Here is a 13,521-nt window from a genome sequence, read left to right on the forward strand (position 1 = left end):
ATATCGGAATCAAATTTCCAGATAAAATGATTAGGCTATTTCTTTTATCTAACGTACTGATGTATGTTAACAGTAATTTAGTTACTTTTACTTGCTCTTTACGATCAATTTATTTATATATTAAAATAAAAATGTAAATATAAATATGCTTTCTTTGATGATTCATGCAGATTATGTCAGAAAAAAAATTACATAACCCGCTAAAGCGGGTTTTGTTTTTCTATAATGTCCCTACCTTTAGATCCCGCATGATTCACCAAAGAAAACATTCTTAAATTTTGTTGTTTAAATGTAGACTATACAAGTCCATGTACCATGGACTATTTTAAGTGCCAGTGGCCAATTCCCTTGGCTGGTCTAGTACGTAATTTTTTCTTAGGTTTAAAGGGATGTTATTTATTTTGATTGATGAGGATGTTAATATATGAAATACACAATAATCGAACGTTGCGAATTCTAATTATTCCACAGAAGTAAAATTTTATCTTGAGTTTACTCTGGGAATAATGTCTATATAATTTGTACATGTAGGAGTGTGTGGGTTAGAGAAATTCATTGGAGAATGTTGTTAAAGTGTAAATTTTCTACAATTTGATGCATTTTATAAGTTCATTTTCACCAAGCATATTATTTCAGTATCCCAAATATATATATATATAATACATTTCTTTGATGTATTTTTTTTTTCATATTGTTTTGTGATTGAAAAAATTTAGAATAGTTTTGATTTTCCTTTATTTGAAAATAAAACATAGATGATATTAAATAAATGTACAGTACTTGTTTTTGCTCGCTGCTCGAGATTTTCAGGCCCATTATTTCACAGGGGCTTGGTTGTTGGATAGTGCATGTTCCTAATTATTTGTTTCCGAAGAAAAAATTGATTAAAATTGGTAATCTTATATGTATTTGTGTGTATTGCAATAAATAAATTCACTGAAAACCCCCGTTTCAATCATGTTAAAAACTGTATTCAGTGTACATAAAAAAAGTAATTAAATGAATTTATGTATTGCAATACACGGAAACAATTTTTATAAAAAAAAAAATCAAAATTTACTTCCGGTCGGAAGTAATCGCTGTTTTACGATTTGTGAGAGTCAATTTGTCTGCTCCGTTTCTCAAAAATGAATGAAGATAAAGACCTGAAATATAAAGAGATGATAAATCTCCCGTTTTGCCGGTGTACCTCGGACAAAGGATTATCAATTCTGGTCGTCACCGGAAGCAATTTTTAAGAAATGAATTTTTCCAAGTTTTTTGTTTTAAAATATTTTTCTGTAGGGTTGATAGTGACCATTTTACTGATTAAGAATATGTAATTTGTTATAAAATCGATTAACGCATTTTTGAGATATTAAGCATCAAATGATCTCCAATAAAGATCCTCTCTCTGCTTCTATCTCTGTCCACTTGGATCTTCCGTCGTTTTCTCGCCGAATCTGTCAAAGTTGCTGGCCTTCCTCTCTTTCGCGTTGTCGCCATTGTTGTTGTGATACTGAGCGTGGTATCACGTGACCGATTTAAGGCGGGGTTTATTCAAAATGCTGTATTTATTTTCGCCCCCATAATAATTATAAAAATTATTAATAATTTCGATATCTTTTTAATCCGATTGATATTAACTGCGTAATTTATAGTGAAGATATATCTTTATATAACATATTTAAATAAGCAAATAAATCAAATATTTTTTAGCATGAAAAAATACGCCACATATACCTTTAAGCGAGAGTCCGTGTAGCTAAGTCGTTAGAGTCATGCACTTGGGCGACCGAGGTTCAAGCCCCGCGTGCCAAAAGTTTTTTTTTACTTTGTGGTGCTTGGATTTACATATTTATCTTTGAAATGATGGATTATAGAAATTTCATTTTAAACTCCACTGAAAGGAGATTATAATGGTAGGTTTTGGACGATGTGGGCAAAAATTGTGAGATCGGATTTTTTTTCAAATTTAAAGTATAAAAATATTTCATTCCAAAGAAAAAAATATAAATAGATCAGAATTATGGGAAAAATTAAGTTTATCTGTTTTGCACTGCCTTAATTGTAAACATGATAAAATGATATTGAAATCATTTTTTTAAAGCTACACACGCTATAATTTACGTCAATTTTGAATGACAGTGAAAACGCATGTGTTTGTCTACTTATAAAAGTTATCCTTAATCTGTAAATTACAATGGTGAATTCCATCTCGTTACAAAGATATAGATTTTTAATTGTTTATCTTCCTGCCAGGAAAATATACCTTTTCATGAATATTGATGAAGGAAGAGCGAAACCGACCTCATTGCGCATGTCCGCAGAGAACTAGGTGGTCGTTATTGTTTGCCTAATTAAATATCCAACTTGATTTTTAATATGCTTGACAATTGTTAATTTGAAATACATACATGTATAAAGAGTAAAATACGTTTGTCATTCACGATACCCTTACTTCTGCATTAACACTTATAGGATCTATAAATAGCACATGGGGAAAAACACAGGTCTACGTCATTTTGTTATCTACTCACAGGCTTGTATTTTTTTCTTTTGTTTGTACTCGTATATCGGACAAAGGACTATGTGCGGTATGGTCAAATATCTGCCCCCAATTTTAACCAATTGTTAAATAGTATTGAATAAAACCCAAATCTTCACAAGTAATAGCTTTCCAAAAAGCTTGCCTGACTAAACAAAATTTTTCACTGGAAGCATGCATGTATCAATTAGGCTTTCTTATCAGTAATGAATTTCTTAATTTTCGATTATTTTATTAATTCATTTTTTTAGGAATGTATACATATCATATAAGTGCATGTAAGCTTGAAAGATGGAGATTAAATAGTCATTTTTTTTTAAAAATTGTATTTGTTATATTAAGATGCAAAATCAACTAAAAGGCATTTTTTAAAATTTCCAACCATATAAAATATGAAAGGGTATACAAACACGTTTTGTTTTTGAATGTGTGTGGGGCAGCTTCATCAAAATCATCTTGACAAGCAATTAAAAAAGGGTGAATTCTCAAATTCATGAAAAAAACCCTAACTGTAACTTCAATTCCTTATTTGCAGTTTCATTTATTACATGCTCCTACGTACAAAAGTGGAGGGGAAACTCCATGATATTTCAATTTATTATATAAATTTAAGAAAAGTGTCTGCTGCAAAAAAAGTGGAGAGGGGGAAGCAGTCCTCCCGTCATCCAAACCCCCGATGCTACGTGCCTGTGATGTTTACAGAGCACGGTGTGCTCTGTGGTATTCGCATGATCCCAACGGACTCGTCCACTAATCGGCGCGCAAAAAATATGAATGAAACATTATGGCGCGAAGTCCTGCTTTACCATTCACACAACAGATCCATGGGTAGGGGGTCAGATGAATTTTTTTTTTACATTTGTTTTGTAACAGATACATACATGTAAATAATCTTTTGGATCGGATGTTTTGGAAGAACTCTATCGAATTCACAAACACACTTGATTAGTAGTTGTTAAATGTAGTAATGTAATTTAAGTAAGACACGCGAGTTATGACCCCTTTTCAAGATTAATGAAATCGCCCAACTGAACGAAAATCGGGTCACAACCCGCTTTGGCGATTTAGTTCCTCCAGTAAACATTCCAGCTGTATAAATATATATTTGTTTTTATCCAATTTGATAACTCTTTTGTTATAAAGATAATTCAACACCATTTATTACTTACATTGTATCGTAATAGGCAATATGCGATGACCCCCTCCCCCTTTTTCACCGTTCAAATATGGAATGCTGTTCTATTTTTAAATCAGGATTACACAAGTGCACTGTGTGGTGAACATCCCTTTTACTTGAAAACTCTTGCTCGCTGTTGTTATTACATCCCATATAACGTAAGATTTCCATCAATTATTACCGAGCGCAGCGAGAGGCGGGCGAAGCCCGCCTCGCGAAGCGAGGATTAATGTTAACACGTATATATAAGAAAATCAGTGAAAAATGAATGTTGAATCAGGGGTACTAAGGCCAAAAAAAAATTCTTCCAGCCCTGGGCGCCATATTGGCAGCCATTTTGTTTTTAAAAAGTTAGTTCGATCATTGATTGACAGGTACTTTTAGATGTTTAGAGCCCCTAAACTCGCTTTAAAAGGTTCCAGTTTTTCAATAGAAGTGAATTTGAATTAAAAGGAATTAAAAAGGAAACCAGAGAAGTTTCAATAGTGCTTCAATCAAGAAACACGACTTGTTCTATGTATGTCTTATCAAATTATCAGATTGAAAATAAAACATAAACGTCAAGGAACTGATCTTTTAGATACTGAACAAAGTATGCAATTTTATTACAGCGGCTTTCATATGAATAAAATTGATGAACAATAAAAGAAGAAATAAAAAAAATTCGGAATCACGTAACTGTCTTCGGCTATTTCCGAAGACAAAACTTGAACGTTTTACGTCTGAAATATGACGTCATAATGTAGACGGAGCACGCGACGTTTAGTTTAACTTTGACGAATGGTATGAGTAGGCAACTATGCAGGCGGATCCTACTGTGTGCGTTTTAAATATATTTTATCATACATAAATCAACCTGCACTGTGTTAAATCTGCGCTCGGTCCAACGGTCACACCGTTTACATATTAATGTAAATGCTGACACCTTAAACATGCATCGGTAAATAATCTTTTTTGTGAAATATTATGATATTGCTTGATCCCATTGTCTGCACTGTTTCGGAGATTGTAACTTTTAAGCCTTAGATATGCCTGACGTCATGACGTCAGGCAATAAATAATTGTTTAGTAGACGCCTATCACTTTAATCATGATTTTTGCCACCATTGCTCATTCGTTGTTTATCTATGACGTCACCTAAATGACCTAATTCCTGCAAACATGCAAAAATATGAAAATATTGTCATTTTTAGCTCACCGAGATGAAGTCAAGGGGAGCTTATGCTATACCCTCGGCGTCGGCGTTGGCGTCGGCGTCCGGACCTGGTTAAAGTTTTTGTTGCAAGTCCTGTATCTAAGCTATTACTTGTCCTATCTTCACCAAACTTGCATGGATGATGCATCTGGACCTACTTATGGACTTGAAATACTTGGATGCTGAATCTGGGTCCTAAATTTCAGATGCTGGAGGAGGTTAAGGTTGTTGGACCAGGTTAAAGTTTTTGTTGCCCTTTGATAGCAATATCTTAGTTACTGCTGGTCCTTACTTCACCAAACTTGCATGGATGGTGTGTCTTATGATACTGATGCACAAAACAGGCCTGAGTGCTGAATCTGAGCTATAGGTTTCGGATGCTGGAGGAGGTTAAGGTTTTTGGAGCAGGTTAAAGTTTTTGTTGCAGGTGCCCATTGATAGCAATATCTTAGTTACTTCTGGTCCTAACTTCACCAAACTTGTATGGATAATGCATCTTATGATACTGATGCACCTGACAAGCTTGAATGCTGAATCTGAGCCATAGGTTTCGGATGCTGTAAGAGGTTAAGGTTTTCAGAGCTGGTTAAAGTTTTTGTTGCAGGTGCCCTCTGATGATTATATCTTAGTTACTACTTGTCCTAACTTCACCAAACTTGTATGGATGATGCGTCTTATGATACCAATGCAACTGATGGGCTTGAATGCTGAATCTGAGCCATAGGTTTCGGATGCTTGATGAGGTTTAGTTTTTTGGAACAGATTATATGTTTTATAGATGATAGCTTGCATAGTTGATTTAACTTTATTATAAATTAACGAGGCCGGGTCTAATTTGTTTTGCCCTAGATTTTTGGATGAAACTTTTTACATGAATTTCTATTGATATAATTATTATTTTAAGATAAAAAAAATAAGACATTTACCACACCGTTTGTTTAGGGGGTCATCTCAAAGTTTGTTTATCTTTTACATAGGACCCTATGGGATTTTGCTTGAAATGTATCAATTTTGCATATTTTTTACATTTTTTCAAAACTTCTGCCCTAGGGATTTCTTTTTCTGTTCTACATATTAAAGTTATTGCTAAAAGGCATCAAATGGTCAAATAAAAAAAACCTTTTACCTCCTGGTTTGTTCCAGGGGTTTTATCAAAGTTGATTTTTGTATGCCCAATTTCCCAGATTCGTCAGATAATGGCTATTTTTTATTTGACAAAGTCGGAAAAGGTGATCTATATAGTATTATTAAAACATTCAGAAATATTTAAGTATTAAAAAAATATATAACATCACATATTAAGGGTCATTAATATAAAATACATGGTTACTGTCTTGAAATATTTGAATTAAGCTATATTTAGGCGGGTTAAGAAAACGTGACAGAGGGCTAGGCTTGCTGAACCCTCTTCACGTTTCCGACCCGAGCCCAAATATAGCTTATACTTCGAGACATTTATGTTTATTCTACAATGTAACATTATTTTTACGCACCAAACGAGATATTTTTAACAATTTTCGCTGAATATCTGCAGTTGAAACTATCACGCCATGGCGTCAACCAAGCAAAAAGATGACGTCACAATACAAATGAAACGCTGCGCGAAAGCGTGCGTACTCGTTCTGTACTCGGCCTCGTTAAACGCAGAGGTTGTTTCAGATGCAGAGCCTGATCTCCATTATCAAGGATGCTAAAGAAATCTCCAACCTCACTCAAACCTGCTCGATAGATAGATGTGTTTGTTGATAAATGATATAACATGATTCCTATGATATAGTATTGTATGGTATGAAACAATATTGTTTGATATGATACAATATGATATCATGTGTTATATTATAAAAAGTTATACGATACGATATGATATTGTATCAATTTTTTTGATAATTTATGATATGATATTGTGATGTATAGTATTGTATATTATGATACAATATTGTATATTGTTATACTTTCATGTTAAATACTGAAATCTGATTGGTTAAGACGCAGTTAATAATATTTACTATTACCCTCAGCGTTAGCAACGCACTTGGCAACGGGTAACATTAAAAAATGTTACATGCGCGAAAATTATGCGCGTACGAATCGCTGTAGAATTCACGTTATTCCTATATAAAAGCAGTAAAATTTTCTTTAAAATTTTGAAAAAGACATTCAGTATAACAAAATAAATAGTGCCTGTTTGGGAGGATAACAGTTGAAATTGACACCCCTCGAAAACCATTGTCAACCTCCGCTTCGCGTCGGTTGACAATGGTTTTCTCGGGGTGTCAATTTCAACTGTTACCCTCCCAAACAGGCACTATTTATATAATATTGTATTATATTTTATGATATTGTATTATATGATCAAATACAATAAGGTATAACACAATACAATTTCATATCATATGTTACAATATCATATCTCATTATTGTTTATTACGGTATTTAATTGTTTTATATGATATATATTATAAATATGACATGATGCAATATTTAATTTTATATCATTGTATTGATTAACATATGAACATATGATTATCATAAAAAAAATTATCAGATGATATACGATATTTTGTCAAAACAGAATCCATGAATATCCAAGATCATAAAGTATGATTTTCATATAAAATGATAAAGGTGGTCTTATGAAGGTGATGTCTCATAAGGGTGATGCTCCGTCTCGGTGAGCTTAGTAATTTATGATTACCTATGTTTGCTTTATATTTTGCATTCGGAAGTATAGAGCGCAGGTCTGCTCAAGTACGATTTTAACATATGTTTTTCTTTAGATAATTATACACCTTATACTAAAAAATGGTACTTGAGCAAGCCTGCGCTCGATGTTTCCCAGTCAAAAAACGATCAGAAAACACCCATATTTTGCTACAAAACATCAATTTATCAAAATAAGGCAATCTTTATGACGTCATTTCTACATTATGACGTCACTGTGGTGTTAACATTGTACACCCTTAATTTGAAGATGATTTTTAACTATCTTCCACCTTATTTTTAAAGTTCTTTATAAAACTTTAATTCTGGGGGCAACAAATGCATAAAACCGCACTTAGTCCTTTATGCTTTACTGAAAATATCCTTTCCTTTGTGAAACTATCACAATTATGAATGTGTTGACCCTTCACCAGTTGTGGTATGATAGACTAAATTTAGCTGTCGATATCACGTGATAGATTGATATTCACGATTACTTTCCTGGCAGGAAAATAAATATTTTTTATTGTTTAATATTTGATATATTTGCTACGTGATCGTCGAATTGAGCATTATAATTAACAGCATGAAGGTAACTTTTATTAGTAATCAATCACATACATTTTCCCCTTTATTCAAAATTGACGCAAATTATAGCGTGTATAGCTTTAAACCAATTTTTTAATTTACAAATATCGCATCGTCAATATTTCTTGCCGTGAACCCGACAATAAAAAGGTCTTTTATGGAGTTTTTTCAATGAAAAAGATCGTAAAAATAATTTTAAATCATCGCAATCTAGAATAATAGTTCACGAAATAAGTTTGTTTTCAGTATGCCAATGATCAAGAACGATTTCGGAATGAATATGACTTGACGTAAGGAAATCAAAGTACATTATATAATATACGTATTCTCTTTTGAGAAGTGGACAGGCATATCCTACATCCATCTGTGGATATAGAGGCACAATCATTTATTTATAGGTATTAACAGAAAAAATTATTTTAGGACATTTTTATACCAGTTCAAAATGAAAAAAAACACAATTTTTCAAAATTTTTAACAAAGCACACAAAGCTCCAAAAAAAATTAAGCCCATTGTTGATGTATGGAATGAGATGCCTGTTACTGTATGTTTTCATTTCTGTATTGCAATATTGGCAGGCTTTTGTCATATTTGGTGTAGAATTGGTGAAAATGGAATAAAAGAGTGGGTGAATCGGTGTGGTTTTTTTCAGTTAAGTATTTAAACAAACTGGGCCGGGTTGCTCAAAACACTGGTTAACTTTAACCACTGGTTAAATCCCTTATCCAGTGGTTACATTTTGACCAATGGTTAAACTCAGTCGCTCAAAAGTTAATCATTGGTTAAATTGTTTAAAACTTTTGGCTAAAGTTGACCATGGATCTGGTTCACGTCTTCTAACTAGATTCTTCTTGTTGTTGATGTCATTTTTGCTTGACTACACTAGAATAATTGATTAAATAGATATTTTTGTCATAATTTCGACACAACATATACAATTTATGAATGAGACATATTTTTGAATTTTGATTGTAATGTATATTACTTGTTGCATGCATATCCATATACAATAGGGCTTCGGATATCCAACCTTTCAGTTTACAGACTTTTTTCTTTGGGAACATATTTTTTACTTGTTATTTCGTCTCAATTCATCTTCCGGATCAGGGCAGTCTGTTTTTAATAAAACAAACTGTTTAACTGTAAATTTTGCTCAATTTAACCGGACGGTAACGTCTATTGATACTCTGCTTAAGGTACCTCACTACACCTAGACTTATACTTTTTAAGACACTACGTCTCAAGATGGCGATTTAAATGTTTTGTTAAACTATTTATATCGTCCGGTTAGGTTGTATATCGTCGTAGCTCAGTGGTTGAAATATTGGGTTTTCTGATCCTCAGATCATGAGTTCGAATCCGCCCGGAGCTTTTGTTTATGTTAAAGGGGCATGGTCACGATTTTGGTCAAATTCTATTTTTATGTTTTTATTATTTATAATGCAATAGAAATGTATTTCTAATGATCAAATAAAATTTGAGAGCCATTCGTAGAGTTAAAAGCAAGATACAGGGCTCACAATTCTTAGTCATGTAAACAAGGCTCGTGCCCTGTTTTTGTTTACATACGTTCATTATACCAGTAAAAAATCTTTTTCCAGCATATTTGTCTATCTTTTGATTATTTTTAAGGGACTTGGATACGATTTGAGATAAAAAAAAAATATTTTATTTTTTATGTATAAAATGATTTACTCGAGCATTTTAAATGATTGACCAAAATATTGAATGTTAAAGTCAAGTTACAAGCGAGATACAGAGGTAAGAATTGGTTGTTATGTAAACAAAGCTCGAGTCTTATAGTTGTTTACAAAAAATGTAATTAATTACCATTTCTTAGACAAAATGACATTTAAAAAACAATTTAAACTAACTCAATATCTGAATAAATATTATTATCAACAAAAGAAAGATACATTTGATTGAAACTTACACCAATACAACACATATGTAAAAATGACAATATTCGAGCTTTGTTTACAAAACAAAGAACTATGAACTCTGTATCTTGCTTATAACTTGATATTTGACTTTCAAATTTTAACATAGCATTAAAAACATCTATATTTATCAGTATCATTGAAAATGGAAAAATAAAATTTGAACATCTTAAGTCAAATCGTGTCCAAGTCCCTTTAAGCATAAATCAACAGTTCTAAATGTTTAAAACATTCGTTTTAGGTTTAAAACTTAAAATTTTACTTCAACGTTCAAAATGTAAACAAACGCTTTGTTTATATAGCGAAGAATTTCAAGCTCTGTAACTCGCTTATATCTCAACAAATGACAATGACATTTTGGTTGCCTATTAAAAATGCCTCTCTGAAGCATTATAAATATTGAAATCGGAAAAATAATTTTTGACCAAAATCGTGACCATGCCCCTTTAACTGAATTAAATTTTTGAAAATGTAATTTTTATCCAAAATTGCACATTTCTTTGCCTTTTAGACTAAAACACTTCTTATCCATAATGAAATCTATCATAATCAAATACTTCTCTGCTGATTTGAGAAAATATTTCACGGTGTAGTGAGCCACCATAATACAATAGAAAAATTACGCCTGTCAGTTGGGTCTCACACCTTTTTCACCCTCTAGAACCCCATTAGAAGCTCGTATAAAGATTCAGACTTTCCGAATAACTTTCAAATATTACCGACAGTACTGGTTGGACAGAATTAGACACGCCTCACTGCACTTGGCTTGGATATTTTGACACTGTGCACCTGTCAAGTGCAATCATTTTTAAAAATACCCTTCTACTTTAAAGGAAGAGTGTGCTTAATAAATCAGGAAATTTTTACAAAGTTTTGTGTTATTTATATTCAAAAAAGTAATTATATATAAAGTGTCTCGCGAATTTCTTGTTAGATTAGTCAAAAACGAAGTATAGGAAGAAATCAAAAAAGGAAAGCATTTCAACTGATCGGAAGTGAATTGGTGGAAATATTGACGTGTAAGAAATAGAGTTCTAAAAAAAACTTAAATATTGGCACATTTTACACTGAACACGTAAATGGGCACGTTTTACACATGGACATAATATATTTAGCTATATTAAAGCTATTATTATAGTTTGGTTAACATTTCCTGAGAAAATAACAACACAAAGCAGGGTTAAAAGAGTTAAATTTTAAAGGACAGCTCTAATTTGTTGCTGTTTAGTATGAAAGTCAAAGGAAACAGCACCAACATCCATTATAAACAAATAAATTATCATTTCTGTATAGCATCTGAAAAATAATAAAATACGAAATACAAATTATCTCTGAACTCCATCAAGTACGTGTAAATTAATATTTACTAGCTTGAGCATGCAAGTTAAATATTTCTATTAGTATCTATCATAGCAATGCAGATTTTCTCAATATCTTCCCATGTAACCTCCCCCCCCCCCCCCCCCCAGTTGTTGCCCTTTCCAACCCCTGTGGACCATGATTCGAACAAACTTGAATTTACACTACCTGGGGATGCCTCCAGACAAGTTTAAGCTTTTCTGACCAGTTAGTTTTTCAGAAGGTATTTAAAGATTTCCTCTATATATTCCTATGTAAAAACTCATCTCCCCATTGTGGCCCCATCCGACTGATTTGAATAAACTTGAATCTACACTAGGTGAGGATACTTCCATACGAGTCGGAGATACAGCTTTTCTGGTGTAATAGTTCTTGAGAAAAAGAATTTGTAAAAATACCAACAAATTTTTAATAATTCTAAACTATCTCCCCTTTAAAGATGGTGTGATCCTTCATTTGATTAAATAAATTGTAAGATACTTAAATTAAAAAATTGAAAAACTATTTAGTAAGTTGGGTGGGGTGTTAAGGTAAGAATGAATGCTAACAGAGAATTGCTCAGCGACAGCAGTAAGGGTTGTGGAAGTTATTGTAACTCCTTTTTTGATCCGGTTTGTTTGTTTTGTTTTAACAATACTAGACCTTACCCATGCTTGCGCAGGTTGAGTAAAATGGGCATTCTTTGAGAAAATGAGTTAAGAAACTATTACGAAAACCATGCGATCTTTAAACAGAAGTATATTTATGAAATGCATAGTTAATAGGAAATATATAAAAATGAAAAGTGTTATACATGTATTTATTATTGAACATGTAATACTCGAAATAGCTCATGGCTTGATGGTCTAGTACAAATATTTAAGCTTTGTAAAGAAAACACTTGCCCTTTCGGCCATACAGCTTCTTAAACGTTTTCACCTTAACGGTATATATTGGTACTGTGAGAAAACTATATTCGATGGTTTTCCCTCCCGTCACTACAAATATCGTGTTTTAAATAATCTGATGTAATACATTTTTATTCATTAATATTTTCAATATTACCGGTATTTCCCTTTTCTATAGCTTTAAATCACTATCCAATTATCCCCCTCATACATACATATATTTGGGTATGCAAGTTCAATACTAATACAATGCAGAGTGCAGCAGTAATTGCATTTCTAATGGTAATGACACATGTGATCCCTAGCTGCATGGACTGACTATAAATCTTTGTACTATAGAATTAACCTTAATCAAATTAAAGTTTCTTTATTCATTGAAGAAAAGTAGTTCGGGGGGGGGGGGGGGGGGGGTCGTCATCATTATTTTGTTAAGGATCAATTTAGAGGTAAAGTCATATGTAAAGTGTGTGTTTCCTTATTCGTTAGTAAATAAGTATTTTATTAAAACAATGTGGAGTTTTAGCGATTTCAATAAATAACCTTAAAAATTGATTTACCCCCCCCCCCAAGACGTTTGTGTAATTTTAGCTATCCCTGGGGTCTTCGTAAGGATTGTTATGTACACTTCATGAAACTCTTTTGATTTCTTTTACATTGACTTGATAAATAGCAATGTCTCAATGCAAACTGAAAAAAGCGAATTTGCTCCCATTTACTCACATCCAGTGGAAGCTAACAAATAAGGTTGATAGTAAATTATTTCACACTTATACAGAAAATATGAAAATATAATTGCTAATTTAAAAAATAATAATTCAGCCAGGTATACAATGTCTATAATAATCGATCAAAGCAAAATTCACTTTCTCACAATTTACCTGTACTGCATCACTGCTCTTTTGTGATATATACATGTGTACCTGTCTATACGTTGGTCAAAACTTAAAAGACAACAATTTTATAAAGCCAGTTTATTAATAGGACCTTGGACTTTCGGTAGGATATAACGATAGGTATTTTTTACTTTTCATAAAATTTTACTATTTTTCACAAAAAGTTTAAAATGACACAGGCTTTAAGTAAAATTTGCATAGATTGCGGAAGTTTTAGCTCAGAGGCCAGACAAAATTAATCTTGTTGATTCTCA

Source organism: Magallana gigas, chromosome 2 (genome assembly GCF_963853765.1).
Source record: "Magallana gigas chromosome 2, xbMagGiga1.1, whole genome shotgun sequence".
Taxonomy (NCBI): domain Eukaryota; kingdom Metazoa; phylum Mollusca; class Bivalvia; order Ostreida; family Ostreidae; genus Magallana; species Magallana gigas.